Below are 16,007 nucleotides of genomic sequence, written 5' to 3'. Positions count from 1 at the left end.
AGAGATAGGGTCTGCAATGGCGGAGCACCTAGATGAGGTAGATGAGCTCTCACTTGTACTTTGCTAGGGAGCTATGACGTGGGGCCATTGGCCGGCTGTACAAGGCGATGAGCTGCTTGTCCTGGAGTAGCACGGCATGAATTTACAATAGTAGCCCACAAGGCCTAGGAAGCCATGGAGGGTGTGGACCGTCATGGGCGTCGGTCAGTCCAGCGTCGCCTAGACCTTGCCAGCATCCAAACATCCATGGCCATGCTGTTGGGAGATGACATGCCCCAAGTAAGAGATCTTGGGCTCACCAAAAGCGCGTTTGGAGCATTTGAGAGGCGGTGTTGCTATAGGACAGCACAGACGTGGCAAAGGTGATCCGCCTAGGTGTTGCTAAAGATCAAAATGTCGTCAAAGAACACCAAAATGAAATAGCACAGAAACGGCCGCAGGACTTCATTCATTAGAGCTTAGAACATCGTCGGTGCGTTCGAGAGGCCGAACGACATCACCAAGAACTCATACAAGTTGTCGGTTCATTCATTAGAGCTTGTTCTGCTGCTGGAGGAGGAGACCGATCATAGGGCGCTGTCTTCCACGATGAAGTTGTGGGTGGAACTTGAGTCCAGCAATGCGTGGAGGGTGGCAGCGCCCGCCTGAGATGTGGATCTTCATGGTTTCGTTGGCCCGGACCCCGGCAATTGCACAGAGGGAGATGAGGGTCTCGTCCTCTAGGCAGGCTGTTTCCTCAGTGTCACCGTCATCCTCTGCTTTGGCTAGGTCTAGTAGGAAGAGACGTGAGCAGACTTTATTGTGTCCGTAGCTGAATTTGTCATTGCAGTTTGCAGTTGTAGTAGAGGCCAAGCCGGCGGTGTTCCTCCATCTCCGCCTAGGAGAGTTTCTTGACCACAACGATGGCTATGGGTAGAGCAGGGACACCGCAGGTGTCGGTAGTAGGTCTCGGCTGTGGACCGTAGGGGAGCCGCCGGAGCTGCCAGTTGCTCTCGGAGCTCCAGCTTTCTGACAAGGCTCATGGCCCTGCAAGGGACTGAGGGGTGTGGACTTCCACATTGAGGCTCAGTGGTGGTTGGAGGCTGGCAGTGAAGAGTTGAATGCATTGGGCCTCCATCAGTCACCCTGCGCGCGGTAGGAGTGCCGACAAGTGGTCCTAGAAGTCGACCACTGAGCCTATGCGCTTGCAGGTGACCAATTCACCCAGTGGGTTGGAGCACAGGGGCGGCCCGAAGTGGAGGTTCAACAGCTCGGTGAAGCACCGCCAATGGGGATTGCCCTCGTCATGCTGCTCCTAGATGAACCACATCTGTGCGATGTCCTCCAAGTTGTAGGAGGCCATCCATGCCTTCTCTTCGATAATGCGTTGCTGATGGAAGTAAGATTTGCACTGGTTTATGAATGCCTGTGGATCCAACTTACCATCATACTTTGGGAAGTCCATCTTCTAGAACTACGGTAACCGATTAGTGTGGTGTTCATCGGTCTGCTTGGGAATGCCGTCGGAACTTGTTGAAGATGAGGCGGGCGGCTGCTTCTCAAGGCGCTGAATGGCCTGAGCATTGCCCTTGACCGTAGCCTGGAGGGTCTTCACATTCTCAAAGAGCGCGAGGATGAGGCTCTTGAGATCTTCCTGATAAGAGTCGGGCATGGTGGCGGAGGTGGATGGTGTTGATGAAGGTGCAGGGGCAGGGAGGTCCGGGGATGAGGATCCAGTGGTCACTAATACCAAGGTTTTGTGATGCCGGTAAGTGGGTAGTAGTGGTACCTTGGCTATGCAGAGTGTAGCCACGGGTAGAGTCAGAGTGAGGTTTTACCCCTCGGCTCCCTATGTTGTTGAAGAAGAAGAGAGACAGGGAAGAAGACTAATTCATTCCTGATTATTCTCCAAGAGCCATTCGGCTTACATAGCCATTAGGCTATCTAATTCCTCCTCGAATCTCTCAATCACTCCTTAATATGTTTCTAAATTAGCACCAGCTAATGGTGTGCCCTAAGTGACAGTAGATTAGCCACTTTCCTGGCTTGCTGTCCCTGCCTTCTTAGACCTGTGTGTAAACCACTTTCCCCACATGACAATATATCTATGGTACATTATTGTGAAGCTACACAAATTTGTCAAGCACAAGACCTGCGAATATTATTACTCTTGTTCATTTTTCTTTTTATTTTATAAAGAATACTCAGGTTTTATTAAGAAGATGATAAAGTGACATTAGACAACACAAGCTCTCCCTTTAGACGCTCATACCCATAGAGCAAAGACAAGACTACTTAAACAACATGTGAACTGCCAAAAAGGACAGATGAAATGTCACTCTAAGGTGGTTGTTTGTTTTACTGTTTGCTACTTCGGACAAAATGAGATTCACACTTTATAAGCTGCAACCTAATTATTACTTAGGGTTCTTCTAGATGTTTATTGTATACTTGAATGTCACCCTAGGCGATGGAAAATATTGATGTTCTATTTTATAGATATTTTTCCCTGCAGTATTTGATCTGTTGTGTGCTGTTTTTGTGCTAAATAAAATATATCATCACATTTGTTTATGCATCTGTTTACTGGTTCTTTCGAGTATTATAAACATTTTGACAAATATGTCATGTTTATTAACGTATCAGAGCTCCTTCAACTCACATAACCAATATTTCTGCTGGTGGTTGTCAGCATGACAGCATCATTGGTCTTCTTTTTGTTTTGGAAGTTGTTAGAACCTTTATGGGGTTCAAAAGAGATATCAAAGTTCATCTTTATTGTCAACTTTTCAACTTGTTGTGTCTTCATGACTGCTATTGTGCTGTACTATATAACTGTAAGTACTGTATTTCTCTTATCTCTAGAAAATAAGTACTTTGGCATTTATATTAGGTCCGGCCTTGGTGTTCTTACTATCTAATATTTCAGCAATACTCCTATTTTTGGATTCATGGGGTTCTATTAGGATTGTTGGTGGGCATTAAATAGCTTTTACCTGATCTAGAGCTTAATCTTTTTTGTGCTAAAGATCAAGTAACCCTAATTTTCATGCTACCATTAATGTTTGCTAACGATCTTATTTTTGCTGGCTACGCAGTGTATTATGCCTTGTGTTGCATTGATCTACATTGTTGTAATTCGTAAACGACTTGATGTCTTACCTCCTAGTTCTGTTGCTTGGCATTTATATGAGTTGGATCTACCTCCATTACATTAAAAAGAGACTTGAGACCGGCCTTAAGGGAGATCCAACTTCCAAGTGTGGAGTTCAATTTCTCAAGCTTCTTCTCTGAATTTGCAAGGAAGTTCAATTTTTAGCACAAGTTCATTTTCCCTTTATAGAAGCTCTAGACTATTCTGCAGATCGCTAAAGCATATTCTAACAAAGTTATCAATACATGCAGACCAATTCTTGACACAATAGTTCCATAGGCTGCTTTGTGAAGAGTAGGAAGTTCTGATGCCAGGGGACAAACATTAGATACATCATCATTGCCTGGTTCAGATTCGGTTGAGGCGAACAAGATGAGGTTAGCTTGTGGCTTTGTTTCCAATTTTATCAGTGCATAATGTTTTTGTGCTCGTACCACTTTGTTCATATGTAATCCTTCGGTCCAAGCAATATTACTTGTATTGTCCTGCTTTTTCACAAACTAGCATTTCTGTAGTATGCTTGTATCACTTCTGGATTCATGTGGTGATACTGTGTTCTACCTCATGGGTTCAGGGTTCCAGACACTCCATACTGTAGTTATGAAGTCCATGAGCTAGACTTGAGTCACCATTTGTTCCTGTCATGCTTTTAGTGTTTGCTCTATTATTGCAGAAGCTTGTAGCTCCATTTGGTGGCTTCATATCACATGACTTGCTAGTAGTGTGCAAGCCTTGGTTCTATTTTGTCAGGCATAATGTTGTTTATCTCATTGTAGAGAGAGGGGACAACCATCAACGGGCACTAAAGCGAAGATTAGCTGAGAAGCTAGGTGCAGTCAGAAGTTCAGAGGGCACATCACTGGATGTTGCTGACTAAGTTTGAGTTTTCTATGCAACGAACCATGCAGTTTTGTGAATTCCTAGGGATTCATTTCGATGTGAATTCCTGAAGGTCAGAACCAACTCGAATGTTTCATGTATCTTCAGTAGCCCTGGCTTCACCGCCGACTTTAGGGTCTTGGTTATCATTAGGAATCAACTAATGAAGTATAGTGTACAATGCAATGTTCTGTTGGACAATTACTCATCTATGCCTAGTTTACTGTTTGTTTCGAATGCTGAGGTTGATACTTGATAGTAGTTGATAGGAACAGAATTATTTTCGTATGGATCTTCTATGTTTCTGTAACCCACTACTAAGCTCTGAGGTAACTCTAAGGGGCCCTTTGGATCCTTTTATTTCAAGAAATTGAAATCTACTTAATAAATTAGACTATTTGGCTTGGAATTGGACATTCCACCACTTTCCAAAATTCACGTATAAGCACATCTCAAATTCATAGGGTGAGAGATGGAAATTGATTCTATACATCACTACTCTATGTTTCTACTTTACAACTTATAACATGCTCTTCAACTCGATCCCTAAGTATCTCTCTCGTATAGCCAACAATAATATACAAATATAATCTATATACAACTATATTAGCTTAATTAACATGTGTCTAAATTATGATTATTAAAATAAATTTAATTCCAAGCATCCAAATAGGGCCTAATATATACCTATCGCCATTTCTACTTTTGTAGTTAGGGAGGATGAACACAGCACTGTCTCATTCTCACCATTTTATCTTCCAACTAATCAGCGAAATTGGTGTCCCTTTGGTCGAAATTTTAGCCTCTACACTTGATGCCCTCGAGTGCTATTTTGCTCTCCAAGAAGCATCACAACCAAGAATTTAAATCATGGTTTTCGCATCTTCGTGGCATCTGGCATAGTTCCAGAAACAGTTATAGCTAGCAATTTAGAACCTTCGCAGCAAAGTAAAAAGAATTAGCTATAGCTAATTTGGATTTTGGAACCATCATCACAATCGTACATTGCATCCATTGTCACAAAAAACACTACAAGTAGAATACTACACTTAATATTTGATACTCCCATATTTGTGACCTAAATTCGGCTCCATATTTCACACTTCACGCTCAGGAATTGATCGACGACCACTGCCCCCAATTCAGCCTTGCAATAACTTCCTTATACCTTACAAATAACCCAACCTATGAAAAACTGTTAAGTAATCTGCTGCTCCCCTTGTGTGAACGTAGGCAGGGATAGGCGGCACTAAAAAGGGCTCCCTACTATGTGCACTGTAGCAGCTGCAGGGGTAGGCACCGAATGGCTCACCTGCCGTACTATAGCCACAGCAGGGGCAGGTGCCAAAGTCAATCCTACTATCACATCTAGTCACTGTAGCAGCATGGTAGCCTGACATGTCTGTACTAGTGTTAGATGGATAGAGTTGTATATATAGTTTGCCACTATAACTTAGTAAAGAGAGCGAGTTTAGTTTGTCATCTCCTCTACAGAGCTCTGACCAACGCTGGTGCTTGTACTGTGTGTGTGCTCTAGTCTCCCTCTCTTCTTCTACCTCTAGCCATAGTGTGTGATAGCCAATGACAGTACATGGTCAACATCGCTAGTGAGTGCTCAGCAACACTAGCGAGTGGTCGGATAACTCCATGACGGAGATCTATGGGCTAACAAGTGGTATCAGAGCCGTACAAGCGCCATCGCCGGACTAACCATTGGCGATGATGGACGGTTTTGAGATGGGCAACAGCAGCGGCGCTGCTGTGGCTACCCAGCCATGACAGGATGTCATTATGCGCACAGTGCGGGAGGTCAGCGGCACCAGTTGGCCGATGCTGACTCGCACCAACTATGGCAAGTGGTCGGTGACCATGAAGGTCAAGCTTAGAGCCCGACGACTCTGGAATGCTGTTGACAAGGGCACCAAAAACAAAGAAGACGACATGTCAGTGTTGGAGGCTATCCTCACTGCTGTACCATCATAGTACAGGGAGTTGTTGGGGGTGAAGAGCTCTACTAAGGAGGCATGGGAGGCCATTGTGACGATGCGTGTCAGTTCTGACCACGCAAAGAAGGCGATGGCCTAGCTTCTGAAGCAGGAGTATGCCAACCTCAAGTTCAATGATGGTGAATCAGTGGAGGACTTCTCCCTCCACCTGCAGATGCTCATCAGCAAGCTGAAGAGCCATGGCGTCACCATCGACGAAGAAGAGGTGGTCTCTAAGTACCTCCACTCCATGCCGGCGAAGTACATCCAGATTGCTCTTTCTATAGAGACGATGCTGGACTTGTCCACCCTCACCATTGAGGATGTAACAGGCCCTCTGCGGGCGATGGACGAGCACCTAGAACAGACGATAGCAACGAAGGACAGTGGCAAGCTGCTGCTGATAAAGGAGGAATGGGATGCCTGGAGGAACTTCGGTGAAGCCTCCTCTAGCCACGGTGGTGATGGCAAGCACCGCGGCAAGGCTTACCGGTGCTGTAGGAAGACAGGACATTGGGCAAGGGAGTGCCCAAATCACAAGCAGGAGAAGAAGGCTGAAGCTCATCTGGCATAGGCTGATGATGATGATGAGGCCATTATCCTTATGGCGACGTTCTATGCACTACACGACATTGACATCAAGGAGAAGGAAGAGGTGATGGCATTAAAAGGGCCTAGGAAGGTCCTAAAGGCTGTCAACCTCGATGAACTATGCGCCCAAGTCCACCTCGGATGTGTGGTCGGCGAGCAGGAGCAACAGTGTTACCTAGACTCTGGCATCAGCAACCACATGCTAGGCTCCAAGGAAGCCTTCTCCGAGCTCGATGATGATGTGACTGGCACGGTGAAGTTCGGTGATGACTCAAGGGTGGCGATCCAAAGGCGCAACACCATCATCTTCAGGTGCCAGAATGGCGAGCACCACACACTAATGGATGTATATTACATCCCACAGCTGTGTTCAAGCATCATCAGCATTGGCCAGCTAGATGAGCATGGTAGTGTGGTACTGATCAAGGACGGAGTCCTCAGGATCAGGGACTGGGAGCAGCGCCCTCTTGCTAAGGTAAAAAGGTCCCAGAACTGACTGTACCAGCTTGACTTGAAGGCGGATGGTGTGGTAGAACCTCCTAAATTATAGGACCCACATGCACTTGTCACTGTCCAACGACCTTTGACATCCTATGCATATGTTCCTAGTAACTTAAGAAGTACTGTCGGGTGTCCTCGGGGAACCCCGAATCATCCACGATTTCCGAGCAGGATCACATTACAGAGTCATTGCAGTATTACAACTAGTTTATTCAAATAGATACACCAGAGTAAAAACAGCAGAAGTCTTACAATAACTTAGTTTATAAAACATTAGTTTCAAACCTCACAACTAAGTTCGATGATTATTACAAAATGAAATAGTGGAGTGGCATTATAATATAATACAAAACACACAATAAAACTGCCCTGCCCAAGGGCCACACATTTACTTCTCATTGTCAGATCGAACAATAGTCATGCAGCATGATCCAAAATAGATCTGCTCATGAGGCTCACCTACAACAAGGGTCAACGAACCCTGAGTACAAAAGTACTCAACAAGACTTAACCGAAATAAAACTGAGAAGACTCAGGAATGCAGGCTCAGGGATTCAAGGTATGGCTTTAGCAATAATCAAAGTTCTTTTGCGTAAAAGCTCTTTAACAAAATTCTTTACTTCAACATGTAAAACTTTATAAGTACCACATATGAATCTGCCATGATCCGTAATGAGATCATGAACTTCATATCAATCTCTTTCTCAAACCTTACTCAAGTTCCAGTTATTATTTAAGATGATGAACAGAGAAGTGAGTCTCCATAACCGAGGAGCAACAACGATTCGAACCGATTAAAACCCAACTGGGAATTCCAGACCACACGACATATGTAGGTCCCTGACCTACATATACCAACCTACCCTCAGATCCTCTAAACTAGAACTGGGTCCGTGCCACCCGAGAATACAGTACTCCACCAATCCAGCCCATTGCCACATGGGTACACGCTATTCCCGCCATCTCTCCACTCCCAGTGCGCGAGTAGCCATTCTCGTAATAGAATAGCCAAGTTAAGGCTTATCGGAGTATGTGGTTAGTACTACAAATTCTCACCCCACACAGTTCAACAACGGATGGACCTTAACCGACACAGGCGGAAAGTACCCGCTCACAAGACCTCCATGTCTTGTGGCTCACACACACCGAGTCCGCCCGGTCTAGATTTATTACTCCACATGCTCATATCACATGATAACATAAGTAACCAAAGATCCATTTAAAACCTGCAGGTGATAGGTAATCACCCGACTTTGATCTGTCTAAGCATGGCTAAGCATAACTAGACATTTACGACGTAAAACTGGTAACAAGGTAGATACGGAAAAACAATGTTGGTAGTGCATCAATTAGGTTTATACTTAACTCCTAATCACTTTAATGCAGTACAGAAAAGCAAAAGCGAAATCAATTTGTAAAACACAAGGTAGGGTTATATGCATCCGGGGCTTGCCTTCGTTGACGGAAAAGTTAGGATCCAGAGTCGTCCCACAATTATCCAACCCGACCTCAACTAGGCGGATCAACTTCTTCCACAACTTGATTAACTACCATGTGTTCACCTTCGTTCACTACATGTAATAACAATGCCATGTTTAACATAATGCGGGATACGAAACATGATGCTTGATGATGGATGCAAAATTAACAATTCGAATACAACTTTCCTTCGCGGTACAGTTACAAGTCAGACTAACTAAACCTTTTCGTAACACCTAATTCAATTGCCAAGGATCATTATCGACTAATGACCCAAGGACATCACTCAATCAAAAATTCAATCAAAACCTAAATCATTAAAAGTTACTATTTGCTTTTATGAATTAATTATTTAATTAAGAATTATGAAATAAATCAACTTGTTCCAATTGAGCCCAAAGTTTTTGTACATATTCATCTCATGATAACTAAGTGGCAAAACAATTTTCATAATTTTTGGAATAAATAATTAAGCCTAGAAAAATCATGGAAACTCATTTATTAATTAATTGAGCAATTTTTATCACATTCAAAAAGTACTGTAAATCAATATTTCATATTTTTCCTAAATAATATACATCATAGAGAAGTCACACAAAATGTTTCATAATTTTTGGAGCTCTAACTAAATCTACACAAAAATCACAAAAACAGACACTATTCATTCAATTCTAGAAAAAGAAAAATCATTTTCAAACCGCTGAGTCACTGACACTCGGGTCCCACCTGTCATCTTCAACCTCCCGCCTTGACCACGACTGGCGACGGCGCTGACCGACGAAAACTCGCCGACGGTGAGTCCAACGGCGACGGCCAAGGTACCAAAACGTTCACCAAGACTAGGCGCACCTACTGACGTCCCTACTTGCACCGATTACGGCCCTATACTAGCTCAACGCCGGCCATGGCGGACGCGGCGGCTCGTCAACACTACGCCGGTGAAACAAAGCCGAAATCGGTGAAACAAAAGGCATCGGGAAGGTTCAGCAGCTCACCATGAAACACGTTGGAGCAAAGAGCGAGACCAGAGAAGCAACGGTGAAGCGGGGCGGCGTTCACAGCGGTCACGGCGGCGAAAACAACGATGACGGCGGTGCTCAGGCGACTGTGATGGACAAAATGAGCAATCAACCTGGTCATAGAGCATCATGGGAACAAGGCAGAGCTGGCGGCATGCCAAGCACAAGCAGAGACAGACCGTGGAGCTCTGGCCACGGCGAAAACGGCTCGACGGAGATGCTGCCGGCCGCGAGGAAGAAAGGCTGCTAGCGGCGGTTCCGGTGGAATCAGGCGACCACAGTTGGTTGTCTAGGCAGCGTAAGGAGTAGGCGAAGCTATTGGTGACTTTGCTGTGATGGCACAGGCACTGGTTCGACGGCGAGGGCTCGACGGAGATGATCGGCGACGTCGGGAAAAGCAGAGCAAGGGAGCGGGACAAACGGCGACGGCTCAGGCTAAATAGCTTGGCTTAGAAACAAGGAGAAGCCACGCCACTGGTCTTTACACGCCAGCACAATGCCGAAGACAGCCACGACCGTGCCTGGAAGCAAGCAGAAGGTCGCCGGCGGTGTAGCTTAGGCGGTGAACACTGTTCCACTTAATTACAATATTGCCATTCGTTTTCAAAGCCAAATTACTCCCAAATTCATGTAACAACTCAAAAATCTCCAAAAATAAAAGTTGTTCAAAATTCAATGTTCTACAACTTTGCTTTATAACCATACCCAAATTCGATCTACATTTTGAAATGCAAATTTGCAATTCAAAAGGGGACACTTTAAGTACATTTCGCCTTTTCAAATTACTTCAATTTTTTCTAAACAACTTTGAAAACTCCAAAAACAAACTTTGTATAACTTGACAAGCCCTACACTTTTGCTTTTAGGCTCAACCCCAAAATGTACTTGTTTTTGAAATGGGTTTTTCGGGTCAAAACTAATCGCTGGAAATCAGGGTTTTCGAAACTTCAAATCCAAACCAAACTTTGAACTCAATTCAAACCCTACAAGGCAACACTCATAACATAAATGTAAACTTGTTTTAGTGAATGCATATCAAAGTTTGCAATATGACCAAATGCCTTGCAATGCACATGATGACATGTCCTGTTTTTAGTATTTAAACACCCGAGGTGTTACAATCCTTCCCCCTAAAAGAAATCTCGTCCCTGAGATTCAAAGTCATAGGATAAGTAATGGAAAAGGAAATGTGTCAATCCAAAAATATCCAAAACCTATTCATAAACAGCTAAGGTTCCTTTACAACCATGGTTTGCCACAACAGAGCAAACTAACATTATGCTATATCGACGCAAGAAACTCTGGAAATTTTTCTAACAAGTAATCTTCTGATTCCCAAGTAGCTTCTTCTTCTGAATGTTGATTCCATTGTATCTTGTAGAACTTGATTGTCCTCCTTCGAGTAACATGATCTTTCTAATCCAAAACTCGGATAGGATATTCGGAATAAGTCAAATCTGGTTCAAGTTCCACTCCTTCAACCTCAACATTCTGCTCAGGCACTCGGAGACACTTCTTCAATTGAGAAACATGGAACACATCATGTACAACTATAGATGTTCTGGTAATTTCAAGCGATATGCCACTTTTCCATACCTCTCTAGAATTTGAAATGGTCCAATATATCGAGGTGCCAACTTGCCTTTAACACCAAAATGGGTAACTCCCTTCATTGGTGATACTTTCAGATATACAAAATCTCCTTTGTTAAACACCAATGGTCTACGTCGTCTATCCGCATAACTCTTTTGTCGGGATTGAGCTATCTTCAAATTACTTTGTATTTGCTTAACCTTGTCTTCTGTTTCTTTCACAAGGTCAACCCTAAAGAACCTTCTTTCTCTAGGCTCAGACCAACTCAGCGATGTTCTGCATCTATGACCATAGAGTGCTTCAAATGGAGCCATTCTAATGCTTTCCTGATAACTATTGTTGTATGAGAACTCGCCAAAGGTAAGCATTCGTCCCACTTAGTGGAATAGTTAAGGACACAACACCTTAACATATCTTCAAGTACTTGATTGACTCTTTCAGTCTGTCCATCAGTCTGTAGGATGATAAGCTATACTATACAGTAGTTTGGTACCCAATGAAGAATGCAACTATTTCCAAAAGCTAGAGACAAACTGTGTACCCCTATCAGGACACAATAGTCTTGGGTACTCCATGGAGGCTCATGATTCGCTCTAAATACATCTTGGCATACCGTATAGTGGGATATGTATTCTGGACTGGAAGAAAATGTGCTGACTTGGTTAGTCGATCTACAATAACCCATATTGAGTCAAATCCCTTTGATGTCTTGGGTAGACCAACAATAAAGTCCATACTTATGTCCTCCCACTTCCAAGATGGAATAGGTAATGGTTGTAATTCACCAGCAGACCTCAAATGTATAGCTTTCACCTTTTGACAAGTATCACACTTTGCTATGTATCTAGCAATTTCTATCTTCATTTTGGTCCACCAAAATCTTTGTTTCAAGTCATGGTACATCTTGTTACTTCCCGGATGGATAGATAACCTAGTAGCATGTGCCTCTTCCAGAATTGATTGTCGCAACTCAGGAACCTTTGGTACCACCAGGCGATCCTTGAACCATAACACACCTTCATCATCTATGCTGAAGCATTCCGCTTTTCCATTCCTGACCCTTTCTTTGATATGGGCTATACCCTTGTTTTCTTTCTGAGCAACAATAACTTGATCTCGAATAGTGGCTTCAACAATTATGTTGGTCAAACTACCTTGTTGAATTATTTCTACATTCAACTTCTCCATCTCTTGACATAAAGTCAAACCCATTGTTCTCACTGCCAGACAATTGCAATAACTTTTGTGACTGAGGGCATCTGCAACCACATTTGCTTTACCAGGGTGATAATGTACTTCCAAGTCATAATCTTTAATCAGTTCTAACCATCTTCTTTGTCGCATGTTCAACTCTGACTAAGTAAAGATATACTTTAAGCTCTTGTGGTCTATATAAATATGGCACTGTATTACCAAGCAGGTAATGCCGCCAAATCTTCAGAGCATGGACCACAGCTGCTAACTCTAGATCATGAGTCGATAGTGTTCTTCATGTTGCTTAAGTTGCCTAGATGCATAGGCAATGACTCGGCCTTCTTGCATCAACACACATCCAATACCAATACCTGAAGCATCACAATAAACATCAAACGGCTTCTCGATATCAGGTTGGGCTAATATTGGTGCAGTGGTCAACAGTCTCTTCAAGGTCTAGAAAGCCTCTTCACAATCAGATGACCAGACAAACTTGACTTGGTTCTTCAACAATTCAGTTATGGACTTTGATACTTTAGAGAAATCTAGAATAAACCGACGGTAATACCCCGCCAATCCCAGAAAACTCCGAACTTGATGAACTGTGGTTGGCGGTTTCCAATCAAGCACATCCTTCACTTTGCTTGGATCAACTGCAACGCCTTCAGCTGACAAGACATGTCCAAGAAATTGTACTTCCTTAAGCCAAAAATCACACTTGCTGAACTTGGCATATAGTTGATGTTCTCTCAAGCGGGTCAGAACAATTCTGAGATGTTCCGCATGTTCTTCCTTATTCTTGGAATATACTAGAATGTCATCAATAAACACCACTACAAACTTGTCTAGCTCAGGCATGAATACTGAATTCATCAGATACATGAAATGAGCTGGAGCATTTGTCAAACCAAAAGACATTACCAAGTATTCATATAATCCATATCTTGTGGTAAGTGCCGTTTTGGGAATATCTTCAGGCTTTATCTTGATTTGGTGATATCCTGACCTCAAATCTATCTTGGAGAAAACTTTGGCTCCGGCCAATTGATCAAAAAGCAAATCTATCCGAGGTAAGGGATACTTATTCTTGATGGTCACTTCATTCAATGGACGATAGTCGACACATAACCTCAGGGTCTCATCTTTCTTTTTCACAAAAATTGCCGGACATCCCCAAGGTGATGAACTAGGTTGGATAAACCCCTTCTCAATCAATTCTTGTAACTGAGTCTTCAACTCGGCCAATTCCTTAGGTGGCATCCTATAAGCTCTCCGAGAAATCAGAGCTGTTCCAGGTTGCAACTCTATGTTAAACTGGACATCCCTATCAGGTGGTAGACCGGGTAAATCTTCAGGAAACACATCCAGAAATTCACACACTACCGGGATATCTCTAATCTCTTTGACAGCAGTTGCACAAACCTTGCCCACTGATCTTCTTAAGGTTGGAAGTTGGATGAGAAGTTGAGAATTACTATCTGGCAAACTCACCCTTATAGTTCTATTCAAAGCATCTATAACAGCCTTATGCTGATACATCCAATTCATTCCCAAGATTACATCTATATCCTGATCCTTTAGGATAATCATGGTAGTGGGAAAAATATGCCCACCCTAGGTTTATGGGTACCTGGTATACCATTTCCTTAGTACACAGACGTCCCTCGGGCGACTGTATAAAGAAATTTTCCTTTGTTGCCCCAATTGAAATTTCATGCTTTACCACAAATGTTCTATTGATGAATGAATGAGATGCACCCGAATCAAAAAGTATAACTGTAGGATGATTGGCGACAGGAAACATACCCATCATCACTGGCTCCCCTTCTAGAATTTCCCTAGCTTGAATATAGAACACCCGTCCTGTCTTCCTTTCATCTTTGCCTTTCTGAGCATTATGATTGTTATTCTTGTTCTATGCCTGACCCTGTTGTTGATTTATAGGGGCCTTCTGATAATTTAGATTAGACTGCCTTGGATATGGACATTCCCTGGAGAAATGACTGGTCCTTCCACAATTGTAACATGGATAATTGTGACCCCGGGACGTTGGAGCATTGCCACCAGGAGCATTGGTCTGCTGTGAATTCAGGGTAGGTTATAGCAGGATGGACATTTGACTGTTGCCCGGCTTGGAATTGCGGCGGACGATAAGGAGGATGATTATGATTTACTGGATGATAAATCACCCTCTGCCTCTTTTGATTTCCCCCAAAAGATCTAGACAGCATACTCTTTTTCTTCTTGAGCTCCTTATACTGCCGATACTTTCCCTCTGAAGCAATTGCAATATTCACTGCCTCATGATAAGTAACATTGGTACAAGTTGTCATCATAGTCTGCAATTTGGTATTCAGACCTCTCATGAACCATTTCTTTTTCTTGACATCTGTGTTGACATGTTCAGATGCATACTGCAATAGATGATTGAATCTTCCCACATACTAGCATAACCGTCTGATCCCCTTGCTTCAAGGCAAGGAATTCATCTAGCTTCATAGCCATAACTCCCTCGGGATATAATGAGCTCTGAAAGCAGTACGAAACTCTATCCAAGTTAACGGAACACCTGCGGGTTGCATGGCCATAAGATTCGCATACCAAGCACCGGCTGCACCTCTAAGTTGCTGGGCAGCAAAGACTGGTTTCTGAAAACTCTATGCATGGAATGAGATCAAATTTCTGCTCCATGGTTCGAAGCCAATCGTCAGCCTCCAATGGTTCATCTACCTCTGGTGAACACCAGTGGCCTTGTGTCTGTAAAATCAACATATGTAGCCTCCTGCCTAGTTATGATGGCGACCACGGTTTCCTTGCATCTGATTCTGATTACTTTGAGCTATCTCATGAAGCAAACAAGAATTTTCAACCAGTCACATTGACAAGTGCGGCTATAGCATCAGCCTAGATTTGTTGGAACTGGTGGCAGATCTAGAATACCGTTCTCATCTTGTGAAGTACCAGGAATATACGAACCCCACGTACGACGCATCTGCTCATAACAAACCAAACTTTACTCACAAGTCTTTATTGAATTGCAACAAAAGCTTACTCCAGACACATTACATAGGGTTTACTAATATAAACACAAACCCGCATGAACCTAAACAAAACTACTTAACTTAACTAGAACTAACTATTATACAACTCTACTCCTTTCCTTGATTACTTCAAACTCAGGCTCGGTATCCATTCTAGAAATATTACCTGCCTTCATTATCACTTTCATCAATCATTACTAATTCTTTAGGGTCTTCTTCTTCTTCCTCTTCTGATTCGCCATCATCGGCAAGGATGACATCAGGGGTCCATTGCATCAGCTTGGGGTTCATGATTTGGATCTAGGAGATTGCTTAGCCTATGAACTTCCTCATGCAGATAAGTATTATGTTCTTCTAAATCTTCTACATAGAATTCTAGCTCATGAGTTCTAGCTCTAGCTACATTTTCTCTATGCCAGGCTTCATTTCTCCCATCCACCATATGAACTAACATACTCTCATAGTTCCTATGCGCGGTGGTGAGACGCCTCAATTGATCCTATAGTTCTCCTACCTGGATAGCATCCAAAGTTCTGTCTCTTGTAGCCTGTGCTAACTCAGCCGAAAGCCTCTGTATCTCTGCCTGGGGATC

General features: G+C 43.2%; 1 pseudogene; it reads left to right on the top strand.

Moving 5' to 3' along the window:
• The first annotated feature begins 1,649 nt into the window (after nt 1-1,649).
• Nucleotides 1,650-4,010, top strand: LOC136543832 (rhomboid-like protein 19; annotated as a pseudogene).
• Nucleotides 4,011-16,007: the final 11,997 nt, after the last annotated feature.

The sequence above is a fragment of the Miscanthus floridulus genome, chromosome 3 (assembly GCF_019320115.1).
Source record: "Miscanthus floridulus cultivar M001 chromosome 3, ASM1932011v1, whole genome shotgun sequence".
In the NCBI taxonomy this organism is placed as follows: domain Eukaryota; kingdom Viridiplantae; phylum Streptophyta; class Magnoliopsida; order Poales; family Poaceae; genus Miscanthus; species Miscanthus floridulus.
Note: the sequence above shows the minus strand (reverse complement) of the source record. Positions and strands in the feature narration are given on the sequence as shown.